Genomic DNA, 12,513 nt, shown 5'->3' with positions numbered 1-12,513 from the left:
TGTGTGCACTCTGCTCCTGTGAAATGTGTTCCATTCCTGCTCCTGAATTCCATATTATGGGAGTGATGCTGCTTCACGCTGACTGATCTCTTGGCTTCCAAGTTACAGCTATCAGTGAGCAAGCATTTCCTTCAATTTTTGTCCCAATCACTTAGTTCTTTGGTTGGTGTTATGTTAGTGTGTATGTATGTTTATGTATGTTTGTCTTTTTATATTTGTTTTAGTTTTTAGGACATGAAAATCAATCATTCTGGATTTTGATTTTTTTATTCCATTTGATTTGTTAGGTAAAAAGTCCTCTCATTTTGGAGATACTGAAGAATTTTTTTCCTCAGATACTTTCCTTGTTTTAATGTTATGTTCAAAAAATATAAAAGGTTCCCATATATCCCCCACACCCTTCACCTCACTCCTCCCACATCAACAACTTCTTTCAACATCATGGCACATTCATTGCATTTGGTGAATACATTTTGGAGCACTGCTGCACCACAGGAATAATGGTTTACATTGTAGTTTACACTCTCCCCCAGTCCACACAGTGGGCCATGGAAAGGCATACAATGTCCAGCATCTGTCCCCGCAGTACCACCCAGGACAACTCCTAGTTCTGAAATTGCCCCCACATCATATCTCTTTGTCCCTCTCTCTACCCTCATCAGCTACCATGGCCACTTCCTCCACATCAATGTTACAATTTTTTCCATTACTAATCACAATAGTCTCATAGTAGAATATCAGTAAGTGCACTGTATTCCTATTCCTCCATCCTGTGGATTCTGGGATGGTTATGTCTACTCCATCTCTACATCAAGAGGGAGCTTAGAATTCCTCATGGATGATGGATGCATTTCTCCTGCTTGCAGTTGTAAGCACTCATGGCTCCCTGGTGTGGTAGTTGACCTTCTTCACCTCCCTGTTAGCTGGCCGGGGTATGTTTTATAAACCAGAGGGCAGGAGTTGCTAGCCTGCTGAGGCTCAGTGCATGGCTGTCACATGGACAGTCCAGAGATTCAGGTCTTCTGAGTATACACTAACCCCAGCACCAACCACAGGTCCAGTAAAAGTGTCACAGAATCATGTGTAGCTAGGTTACATCCTCAGATAGTTTCACGATCATTTATTTTAAATATGTGAAAAAAGGAACTCAAAGGCACTTATTTACACTTCCATCCTTCTTTAAGTTCTACTATCTACTTTATTTTTTTTTTTAATTTTTTTTATTTTTTATTGACTTTGTAATAATATTACATTAAAAATATATATGTGAGGTCCCATTCAACCCCACCCCCCCACCCCCCCTCTCCCCACCCCCAACAACACTCGTATCTACTTTAAAAGAAACTGAAGTCCATGGAGAAAGTTTGTATATTTCATTTGTTTTTTAGGCACAACCAAAGTATCTTTTGGAACCCTGCCCTTAACTTTTTGGTCCTAAGTACATAGACGATAGGGTTTAGGGCAGGGGTAATGATGTTATGAAGCACATTGAGTAGAACTAGAATAAAGGTGGCCTTAGTCTCTACCAGGTGAGTGAGTAAAACCACAACAACGTCAGTATAGAAAAAAATGGTGAGGATGAGATGGGAGCTATAAGTGCTCAGAGCCTTGAATGAAGCTTTGGTTGAGTTCAGTCTAAATACAGAGTGCAGAATCAAAATATATGACAATAATATAAAACTAAGATCACTTTCCATGCTAAACCAAGCCAAAAGTAGTTGATAAATTCTGTTTGGCTTCCTGTCATCACAAGCTAGGCATGTGACCTCAAGGTTAGTGCAGAGACAAAGTTCAATATCATTCTTGGAGTGATAATTGCATTGGGCTGCAAATACAGGCACTGGAATGACAATCCATTTCTAAACACCATGAACAGGGTAGCTTTTAAGATTAAGGCACTGATGACAATTGATGAGTAGTGAAGAGGGTGACAAATAGCCCCATATCTATCAAAAGCCATGCAGAGGAAGGTACCAAACTCCATTCCAACAAAGCAGTGAATTGAACAAATCTGAGCAAAACACTTAAGCAGAGTAATGACCTTGGTATCAAACCAAAAGATGGCCAGGATCTTGGACATGATGGTTGTGGCCAGTCGTATGTACACCACAGAGAGTGTACCTAAGAAATACTACATGGGTTGCTGTAGAGTAGAATCCTGGCAGATGGTTGTGAAGATGGGATATTAGCACCAATTGCTAATAAGTAGAGGAGTGTAATGGGTAAAGAGCCTGTGTTGCCATTTTGAATACCTGGGAATCCCATCAGGATGAACTCAGAGACCTGGAATTTTGAGCTATTAGGGATTTCAAGAGAAGCAGACATGCTTTCCTAATGAAAAAAAATTTCAGTGTTACTTTCTCCAGGTCCAATCATAGTTAAACATCTTTTAAAAACCATCTCCACATAATGTGCTGTAACAGAATGAATTCTATAATCCATCTCTTATGGTAATAGGTAAGTAATAAGAAAATTCTAGGATTTTACCATCAGAAGACAAACTTAAAAGTCATTATCAATATTTAGTATACAGAGAGAAAATTTAACATGGACCTGAAACCTCTATTTATCTTGTCTTCCTTTTTCCCAGGTCAGGAGCTACTGTATAAATATAATGTTTTCCATTTTATTTTCAAAACCTTTCTTCAGTCTCTTGAAATATTTTGTGGAATCAAGTGTACGTGTTTTTTTTTTTCATTCACATTTTCCCTATCTTGCTTGATTAGAATTTTATTAGAGAATTCATTATTAAGATTAAATTTTGTAGCTACATCATTTTAAATTGTTATAGATGTCCATCAATGTTTACATAGACTTCTATAACCTTGATAACATGGCCTTTTAAAGAGTTGCAGACATAAAGTTTGTTGCATACTGGGAGAAAGGAAGTTTTTCTTGAATATACTTTGTATGGACTTCTGAGCAGATTACAAAAGAATAGTTTAAAAGAAATTAGGTTATCTGGCTAAATTTTTAAATTTAAGGAGTCATACAATGGGGACATAAATAGGAAGTAATGTTTTTTTCTAGTTGAGTCTCAGAGAACCTTAATAGACATATAAATACAGCATTTAGTTACAAGTAATAAGGTGTTTTATATCCTAGAAACAAGAAACAAGAATTACTTGAAATAACTGTCATGTGATGGTCACAATCATGTTTAAAATTAGACTCATTATCTTTCCTCAAAGTTTATATATCTTTTTGTATATATTTTATTCTGCACAATGGCCTAGACAAACACCCAGTCAGCCTAACCTAAACCAGAAAATCAGATGCCCCCTTTCTTTATACCTCACAAACAATTCCTTCCTTAGGCTATGTAAGTAATTTAAGGAAAAGTCATGTACTCTTTCTCTATGGTTACACTGCTTCTGAAGGAATCAAACTTTTAAACAACAAAAAATTAATTCAAGCTGTAAATACCTCTCACGTTGGATGATCACATTTGTCTCTTATTTTACCATGCTGCTTTCTTTTTTGCCCTCAGCTCCATTTTCTAAAACTGGTATTCCTTTCCTATAAACATATTCATGACTTCACATTGCCCCACAAATAACATTCAGACTGCTTCAAAGTATATAAGAAACTCAAATGTGATACAAACCTACTGAGCATCAGTTCTTGGTATAAAACTCTGTATCCTACACTCTAGATACACATAATACTTGTAATTAAAATTAATATTTTGCAAGGCATTTCATTCTCAAAATATTTTCCAGAGTGGAAACTATTATAGTTTTATGAGAAGAAAAAATAAGGTGGAAAATAGGTACTTAAGTTAAAAAGGCTTCTTCAAATTAAGATATTTAGCAATTTTAATTCCATTTATTGTAAGTTTGTTTTTGGTATAATTACTTTTAAATAAAGAAAAGAAAATATGAAAAAAAAGGAAAAATTCCCTGTGATTTTGTGATACAACCAACAAAATCATATTTTTATTAACCACTAGATATCTTTGCTTTCAGATATTTCTTGCTTTCTCTATGTTTGTATAAACATAACTCACTTGTCATAGATTAAACCATCCTTCATTAATGGTGGATGTAAACTGAGCTAAAGATAAATAAAATATATGCATAGAAAAATGTGTAACAAGCACAAACAGGCTTAGAGATGAAGCTAGTTTTACTTTGGGCATTTAATTATGAGTTCTGAAGAAGTTAACACAGCAGTTCCATTTTAAGAGGTTGGAAGTGCATAAGCCATTTAACTATACAAGCCCAGGTGTTTCTCCAAAACATTCACATATTATTACATATCCTTGTATTAAACACGCAGCCTGTATCATTTAAGTTTTCTCCACTTTATTTTACACTTGATCTTAGTCAAAAGGCTGAGAAGTAATCTCTCCACTTTATTTTAAACGTCATTTTCAGTTTAATATACATGTGATAAAGTTAAGAGAAACATCAGATTATATTGCACAGAATTAAAATAAATTGTTTTTATATTTTTTAACAATTTGTGGTGAGCCAGAAATAGAATGGGTCTTCTGTTATGCAGAATTGTTTTTATATTAATCTTTTTTTTTTTTTTATATTAATCTTGAAGATAAGAGAATGGAGACTAAATAACCACTGGTTAGTTATTTTATAGATAAGGTAATTTTTAGAAGGTTATATGACCCTGATGTTTTCAAATTGTAGATAAATGACCCTTTGTGGCTGGTCCCAGTTGCAACATGTTCCCAAAACAAACAATGAAAATTTTGGGATGAGTTATTGGATGCTCTGTGATTTGAACTATGACTATACGAAGGTTTCAGAACTTACTATGGCTATGAGCAGAAATTCACAGTCTGAGGACCTGTCACCAGTAGTGGTTTTGTACTGGGTGAAAACGTAATTATCTGATAAAATGATATACACTTTAGATGATATGTTCTCAACTGATGCAGGACACAGAAATTATGGTCCTCTGGAATTTATGAGTAATAATAAGTTCAATGATCTAAGGTAATAGACCTCCTTTGGAGACCTGAGGAGGGAGAGGCTCATAGAGAAAACTGAATTCATAAAATGTTAAATCCCAAAACATGAGAAAGGAGATTAACTGAGAGACATGCTGCCTCTGGAAGTAACCTAAGAATTTACATAAGAAATAATGTCTTCATTATTAAACCAAGGTGATCCTATATCATGTGGGCTATTTTATTACAGTGTTTGAATTATTCTAAGGTACAGGGCATAGCTGGTTAAGATGTTTCTTTAAATATTCTTAAAGAGGAAAATATTTATACATTTAAAAATACATATTGAGCTCCTACAGTGTTTAGAAAATATGGGGGGCATAAAATGATAATTAAAACAGTCATGGTTCCTGCTCTCATGTAAAATGTGTTCTAATGTGAAAGGAGTAAAATACTAAATAGTAAATAAATAATCAAAGAAACTTAAAATTTTAGTCTGGTGTGTGTGCTTTAAAGCAAAAGTACATAGAGTTATGAAATCATAAAATGGGTTAAAATAATCTACTCTTGGTGCAAGGGGAGGATTGCCTAAAGAAATACTGGTATGTCCTGAATCCAAATGCTTGTGCAGGAGTTAACTACTGTGTGTGTGGCAAAATTCCAGGACTTTGCAGAAGCAGAAATGAGAGACACCATGGAATATACAAGTTAATACAGAAGACAACTGCTGCTGGATTCCCTAGCTATGATGGAAATGGGATATGACTTTAGATAAATCTGTTGAGTAACAGGGACCATAGACTTGTAATAAAATTTATTTTAAAATAATAAGAGGACTCTAAAAGGTTTTAAGGAGAATTAGTACATAAAAACAATGTGGAGACCAAGTAAAAAGTGGCAAGTATAAAAATAAGTAAATCAGATAGAGAGCGACCACATCAGTCCTAGGGAGCAATGACTGTACCTTAAACGAACTCTATTAGTCTCATGAGGATCAAATAAGATGAAGCTAAAATTTATTTAATAAATCAATTATTATTATTTTATGTATTTAGCTTCCTGAAGTCCTCGATGCCTTTTCTAAGACAATCATCTATATTGGAGTACATAAGCTAAAGTCATACTGATATGGATTAAAGTGTAAAGGAGAGACTATGAAAGGGAGAAATCAATGGAGAAAATGACTTCAGGGACGTTTAAAACAAAGGAAATATATGGTAGAAATTGGATGAGTTCTTGGCATTTTGGGTTGGGCTTTTGTTTGATTAATTATTAAATTTTTGTTTGCTTGTTGTAGGGTTGGGGAAAATAATGCATGTTTAAACAACAACAAGAAAGACTTAAAAGTGAAATTGCAAAAGTTACTATTAAAAGCACAGAAAGGCATAAGCTGGGCAGATAAGTAGGCATCATTGGTAAGAGTTTATTGACTAAATCACATTCCATTAAGAAAGATTGTAACTTTGGATTTCCTTGACATGAAAAGACTGTTGACCTTACCCTGAAGTGTTATATATTTCACATATCAGAAGGGGACATTTCAGAGAACCATAGACATGCTGTTGATATTGAAATAAACTTAATGTCCGGAGGACAAGTAAAAATAAGTAGATACCCATCCCCATTGACAAATATTTAAACATGTAGCTGTATATATGATGAATGTATGTGTGTATGTATACATTCCTTAGATGAATGTGTATAGATAAATAGATACCAGAAACAAGCTATTTTAATATAAATTAATGATTTTCATTGCTGCAAGACTCTGTTCCTTTATGACCTATGAGGATTTTCAAAGGCTGTGAGGGAACCAAGTTACATACACTTAAATTATGTGAATGATTTAGTCATACAATAGTTAATAAATTACTTCTCATTAATATGCTTATTTACCCCTCTGATCTTTATTAATGTAAGTATTGTTAATTTATTAATTTCAACATATTCCTGGGTAAATGTTTTTTTCTAATTTTTATTTTTAGGAGTCCCAGGGCATAAACCTTGGACTGCTAAATGCTTTTAATAGAAATGGAATCATGTAATATTGTTACAAAAATATTGCTGTTTATATAATTAAAAATACAAAATTAGCATTTTATCACACCATTAAATCTTCTTCCAAAGGAGGATTTTAAGACTGCATAAAGTTTTTTAAATAAGAGAATACTTCACTTTTTAAAATATTCTATCCTTTGATATCTAGATTGTTTTTATTATTCCCTCCCCCCTTGCGGCTTGCTTGCTGTCTGCTCTCTGTGTCTGTATATATATTTTTTTATCCCCACCCCCTTGCAGCTTGCTTCTTGTCTGCTCTCTGGATCCATTCACTGTGTGCACTTCTGTGGTTTTACTTGCCTCCCTTTTTGTTGCATCAACTTACTGAGTCTGCTCTCATGGTGCGTGCTGGCCAGGGGGCACTCCCCGGCACTTGCGGACCGCCGGCTCTCAGTACGGGTGAGCCTGCATTCACAAGGAGGCCCAGGGATGTGAACCCAGGCCTCCCAAATGGTAGATCAGAGCCCTATTGATTGAGACACAACTGCTTCCCTCTAGATTATTTTTTTTATTTAAAAAAATGCAACAATAAATATTCGTTTCTGAATCACATATGGCAATTTGATCTTATCTCCTCAAAACCAATTCTTAACAGTATATGAGAGTTCCCATTTTACCATGTGAAGAGTAAGTTTTTTTTTATTTTAAAAATAATTTATTGAAGTATGTCATTAATACATGAACATACATAAACAATAAATGTATAGGAAAAGTTGTGAACATACAAAACAAACATTCATAAAATCATACAGGTGTTCCATACATCGACCCACCATGAACACCTTGCATTGTTGTGAGACATTTATTACAATTTATGGAAAAATACTGTCAAAAACTTACTAGGAACTATAGTCCATATATTACAATTTGTGTATTTTCCCCCCAAACCACCCTATTACTGTTTTTTAGTATATTTTTATTACAAAAGATATGAACTTCCAAAACAATCATGCACATGTGTAGAAATCCATACAACACCCCTTCAGCAGCACACTACAATGTAGTAGTGCAGAGGGTAGCAGATGGCCACATAGAGGTCCAGGGCCATCAGCATGAGCCACTGATTCATTTATTTATTATTTTATTCATGTGTTCTTTCACTCTTCATATATATATTTATTGCCCACTTACCACTCCCCAAGTTTGACTAGTAATTACATTATGTAAACATGGCATCTGGATCAAATGTTTACTTTCAATAAGGGAAATAATAGTATGGCAGTCCAGAAAGCCATCAATAGTTTGGTTTATTGCACATGGCAATTAAGTTAGAAATGATTAGATGAATGTCCAAAATTGGGCAAATTTGATGAGAGACTGTTACCTCATTGTCATTTAACTGTGCTGAAGCTTATTTACTAAGAATATTAACTTTTTAAATATAATATTGCTGATTGTAATGCATGGTGATGAGAGAAAGGTGCTTGTATAATTTCTTGTTATAGATCTTCTTATGGATATTTTGTGGCCTCCACAAGAATTCGACCTGTTTTTGTTGTTGTTTTATAAGTGCTTCGGAAGAATAAATATTACCTAATATTGGGCTCAATATATGGCAATCAGATATACCTTATTAAATAAGTTTTCTTATTTTTTGTAATCTTGACTGGTCTCAGAGAAAAAGTAGTATATTCAAAATTCCAACTATTAGCCATTCTGTTTATTTTTTCTCTCCTTTCCACTAGTTTTAGGTTTATCAGGGGATTGCTGCCTTTATGTGTGTGTGTGTAATATTATATTTTAAATTGCAAAGTATTATATAAAAGCCATCTTTACATTATTAATGTTGTTTGTGAATTCATAGTCATGTCCATATTTTTCATTTTCTGACCACCTTTCTTTTTGTCATATATATTTGTATATTTATATATATATTTTCTTTTTTTGTTATGATATACACTATACTTATTTTTTAAAGATACTTAGATTACACAGATGTTACATAAAAATATACAGGATTCCCATTGCCCTGCTCCCCACACCTACGACATTTTCTCACATTAAGAACATTCTTCATTAGTGTGGTACATTCATTGCAATTGATGAACACATTTTGGAGCATTGCTGATAAGCATGGATTACAGTTTATGTTGTAGTTTACACGCTCTCCCACCCAATGCTATAGGTTATGTCAAGATATACAATGACTGGTATCTGTTGTTGCAATGTCATTCAGGACAATGTCCAAACCCCATAAATGCCCCCATATAATACCTGTTTTTCCCTCTCCCTGCCTTCAGCAATGATATAATTCCACAGCAATGATATAATTTCTTCCATTGCTAGAATCACAATAAGTTTGTAGTAGAATACCAGTAATTCCACTCTGGTCCATATTTAATTCCCCAATCCTGAGGATTCTGGGATGGTGGTGCCCATTTCACCACTGATTGAGAGGGGGCTTCAATCCCATAAGATAGATGGATGGTAGTCTCTTGCTTGCATTTGTAGCCTCGCTCAGTTCCTTGGTATGGTGGCTGCCTTACTCACCTCCTTGTTGTTTGTCTGGGGTGAGTCCATTGAACTGAGGAGTAGGTGTTGCAACTCCTCTGCTGAGTCTCAAAGCCCAGCTGGCACATGGACAGCCCAAAGAGTCAAGACTCTTGGACATACATCTACCAACTCTAGTCCCAACTACAGGTTCAAATAGAAGTGAAAGAAGGGCTGTACATAGGGAAATCACAACTGTGTCCAGCTCTGACACACTGGGGAGTATAAATTCAAAAGTAGGGCCACTGGCAAGGCACAAAACTCTGTAGCTGTCTACCCTGACTATAGTGTCTGGATGTCTCCAGAGCCCTCTGGGTTCCTGCTATTTGGAGTACTATCTACTTTGGCAATCAATGAGATCCTGTTGAGACATGCATAAGCATTACCTCTGAGATGACCTCCTGAATCACATTGAGGTCTCTTAGCCATATAAACTCTTTTATCTTTAACTTTTCCCCCTTTTGTCAAGGTCTTTTGCCAGTTGCATTGCTAGTTGGTGATTGGTAGTAATCCCTCAGTGCCAGGGAGGTTCATCCCCAGGATTCATGTCCCACATAGGGGGAAAGGTATTGTGTTTATATGTTCAGTTCAACTTAGAGTGAGGCCATATTGGAGCAACAAGGCAGTCCCCAGGAGGTATTTCTTAGGCACCCTATAATAGTAGGCTAAGTTTTAATTTCAAGAGTAAAGGTTCATAAGGACAGTCATCAGTATTAAGGGACTGTCAATGGACTATCCTCCTTCACTAGTCATTGACTCTGTTCTCAGGGGATTCTTGCTGCTCCATCAGAGAATGTGCCAGAACACCCCAGGATGAGAGTTTGATATTCTTTCAGGTATTGTGTGAGTCTTTACCCACAGTGACAATGCTTCATAAACATCTGAACACATTTATGGATGCCCAGGTGAGCTTCTCTGATGTGTTCCCCATCACTGACACCTTGCAACAATGATCCTTCCCTGCCACAGTTGTAAGTCTTCTGTGATCAAAAGTCTTCAAAAATAAAGCCAATAAAATACACAAATACAACTAATAAGGAAGTGAAATGATGATAATTTAAAAATAAGAAATAATATACAAATAATTTTTAAAATAAAAAAAATAATAAAAAATGGGCTAATAAAAATAATGAAAAAATTTTAAATTTTTTTGACATTTTGACTTCATTAATGTAAGATCTCTTTTCCTCTATGTACAGTGATATTTTCTTCCACTTCTTCCCCAGTTTCCTTTGGTGTTATCTTTTGTAGTGCTTTTTTTTAAACAGGAAAAGCAGTGGTATTTTGGCAAATGTTTTTTCAGCATCTATAGAGGTGATCATATGTTTTTTTTTTCTTTCACTCTGTTTATATGGTGTATTAAATTGATTGATTTTCATATGTTGAATCTTCCTTTTCCAGTAATGAAATCCACTAGGTCATAGTGTATAATTTGTTTGATGTGATGTTGAATATGAATAGCAGGTATTTTTTTGAGGATTTTAGCACCTAGGTTCATTGGAGAGATTTGTCTATATTTTCATTTCATTAGCAACTTTTTTTCACTTGGGTTTTAGAGTGATGTTTGTATCATAGAATGAGTAAGGCAATGTTCCCTCCACTTCTATTTTTTGAAAGAGTTTAAACATGATAGGTGTTAGTTCTTTCTGAAATGTTTGAGATAATTCATCTCTAAAATCATCTCGTCCTGGACTCTTCTTGGTTGCGATGGTTTTAATGATGAATTATATCTTGCTACTTGTGATTGGTCTGTTGAGTTCAATTTCTTCTTTTGAAGGCTGCTTGTATGTTTCTAGGAATTTGTCTACTTTCTCTAAATTATCCATTTTGTTAGCAGATGATTTTTCAAAGTGTCCTGTCGTGGTACTTTTTATTTTTATGGGGTCAGTGGTGATATCACCTTTCTCATTCCTGACTTTATACATTTGCATCATCTCTCTTTTTTTTCTGATTCTCTAGCTAATGGTTTGTGAACTTTATTAGTCTTCTCAAAGAATGAGCTTTTGGTCTTATTTTTTCTAGTGATTTCTTACTTTCTACTTCACTTAGTTCTGCTCTAATCTTTATTTCTTTCTTTCTATTTCCTATGGTGATGTCCACTCCATCTCTAAGTCAAGAGAGGAAGTAGATCTCACATGGCTGATGGGTGGAATTCTCCTGCTTGCAGTTGTTGACACTCTCGGTTCCTTGGTGTGGTGTTTGACCATCCTCACCTTGTTAGCTGACCTGGGTAAATCTCAAGAACCAGAGAGTAGGTGTTGCAACTCTGCTGAGGTTCAGGGCCCAGCTGGCACATAAACAGTTCAGAGATTCAAGTCTCATGAGAGTACAACAACCCTGGCACCAACCACATGTTCAGTAAAAGTGACAGAAGAAGCATTCATAGAGAGGTCACATCTGAGTCCATCTCCATCATACTCAGGAACACAAATTCCAAAGTAGGGCCCATTGGCAGGGCACTGAATTCCAGAACCACCTGTCATGATCATAGGACCCAGGTGTCTCCATATCCCTCAGTAGAACACCTAGCTGGGGTTGTATCTACTTTGACTCTTTCTGAGATCCTGTTGAGATGTGCATAAGTGCAACCCCTCTGATGACATCCTGACTCAATTTGAAGTCTCTTTGTCACATAAACTCATTTGTCTTTATCATTTCCCCCTTTTATTCAAGGTATTTTTCTAGTTGCATCAGCAGATGCTGCATGGTAGTATTCCTTCGGTACCAAGGAGGCTCATCCCTGGGAGCCACATCCCAAACTAGGAGGAAGGCAATGCATTTACATGTTGAGTTTGGCTTAGAGAGTGGCCACATTTGAGCAACAAGGTGGCTCTCAGGAAATATCATTTAGGTACCTCGCAGGTCTAGGCCTAGTTGAAATTTCAGGTACACAGGCTCATAAGCATATTCATCAGTATCAAAGGCCCATCATGGAACTATCCTTCTTCAATGTTCTTTGCCCTTGTACTTGGGGGACTGTTGCTGCTCCATTGGGGAATATGACAGAATTCCCTGGAACGAGAGCTCAGCACTCACTCAGTTGTCATGTGAAA

General features: G+C 35.6%; 1 pseudogene; it reads right to left on the bottom strand.

Moving 5' to 3' along the window:
• Positions 1–1,522: 1,522 nt before the first annotated feature.
• On the bottom strand, positions 1,523–2,325 carry LOC105745817 (olfactory receptor 56B1-like; annotated as a pseudogene).
• Between the last annotated feature and the right edge of the window lie 10,188 nt (positions 2,326–12,513).

This window comes from Dasypus novemcinctus, chromosome 10 (genome assembly GCF_030445035.2).
Source record: "Dasypus novemcinctus isolate mDasNov1 chromosome 10, mDasNov1.1.hap2, whole genome shotgun sequence".
Lineage (NCBI taxonomy): Eukaryota > Metazoa > Chordata > Mammalia > Cingulata > Dasypodidae > Dasypus > Dasypus novemcinctus.
Note: the sequence above shows the minus strand (reverse complement) of the source record. Positions and strands in the feature narration are given on the sequence as shown.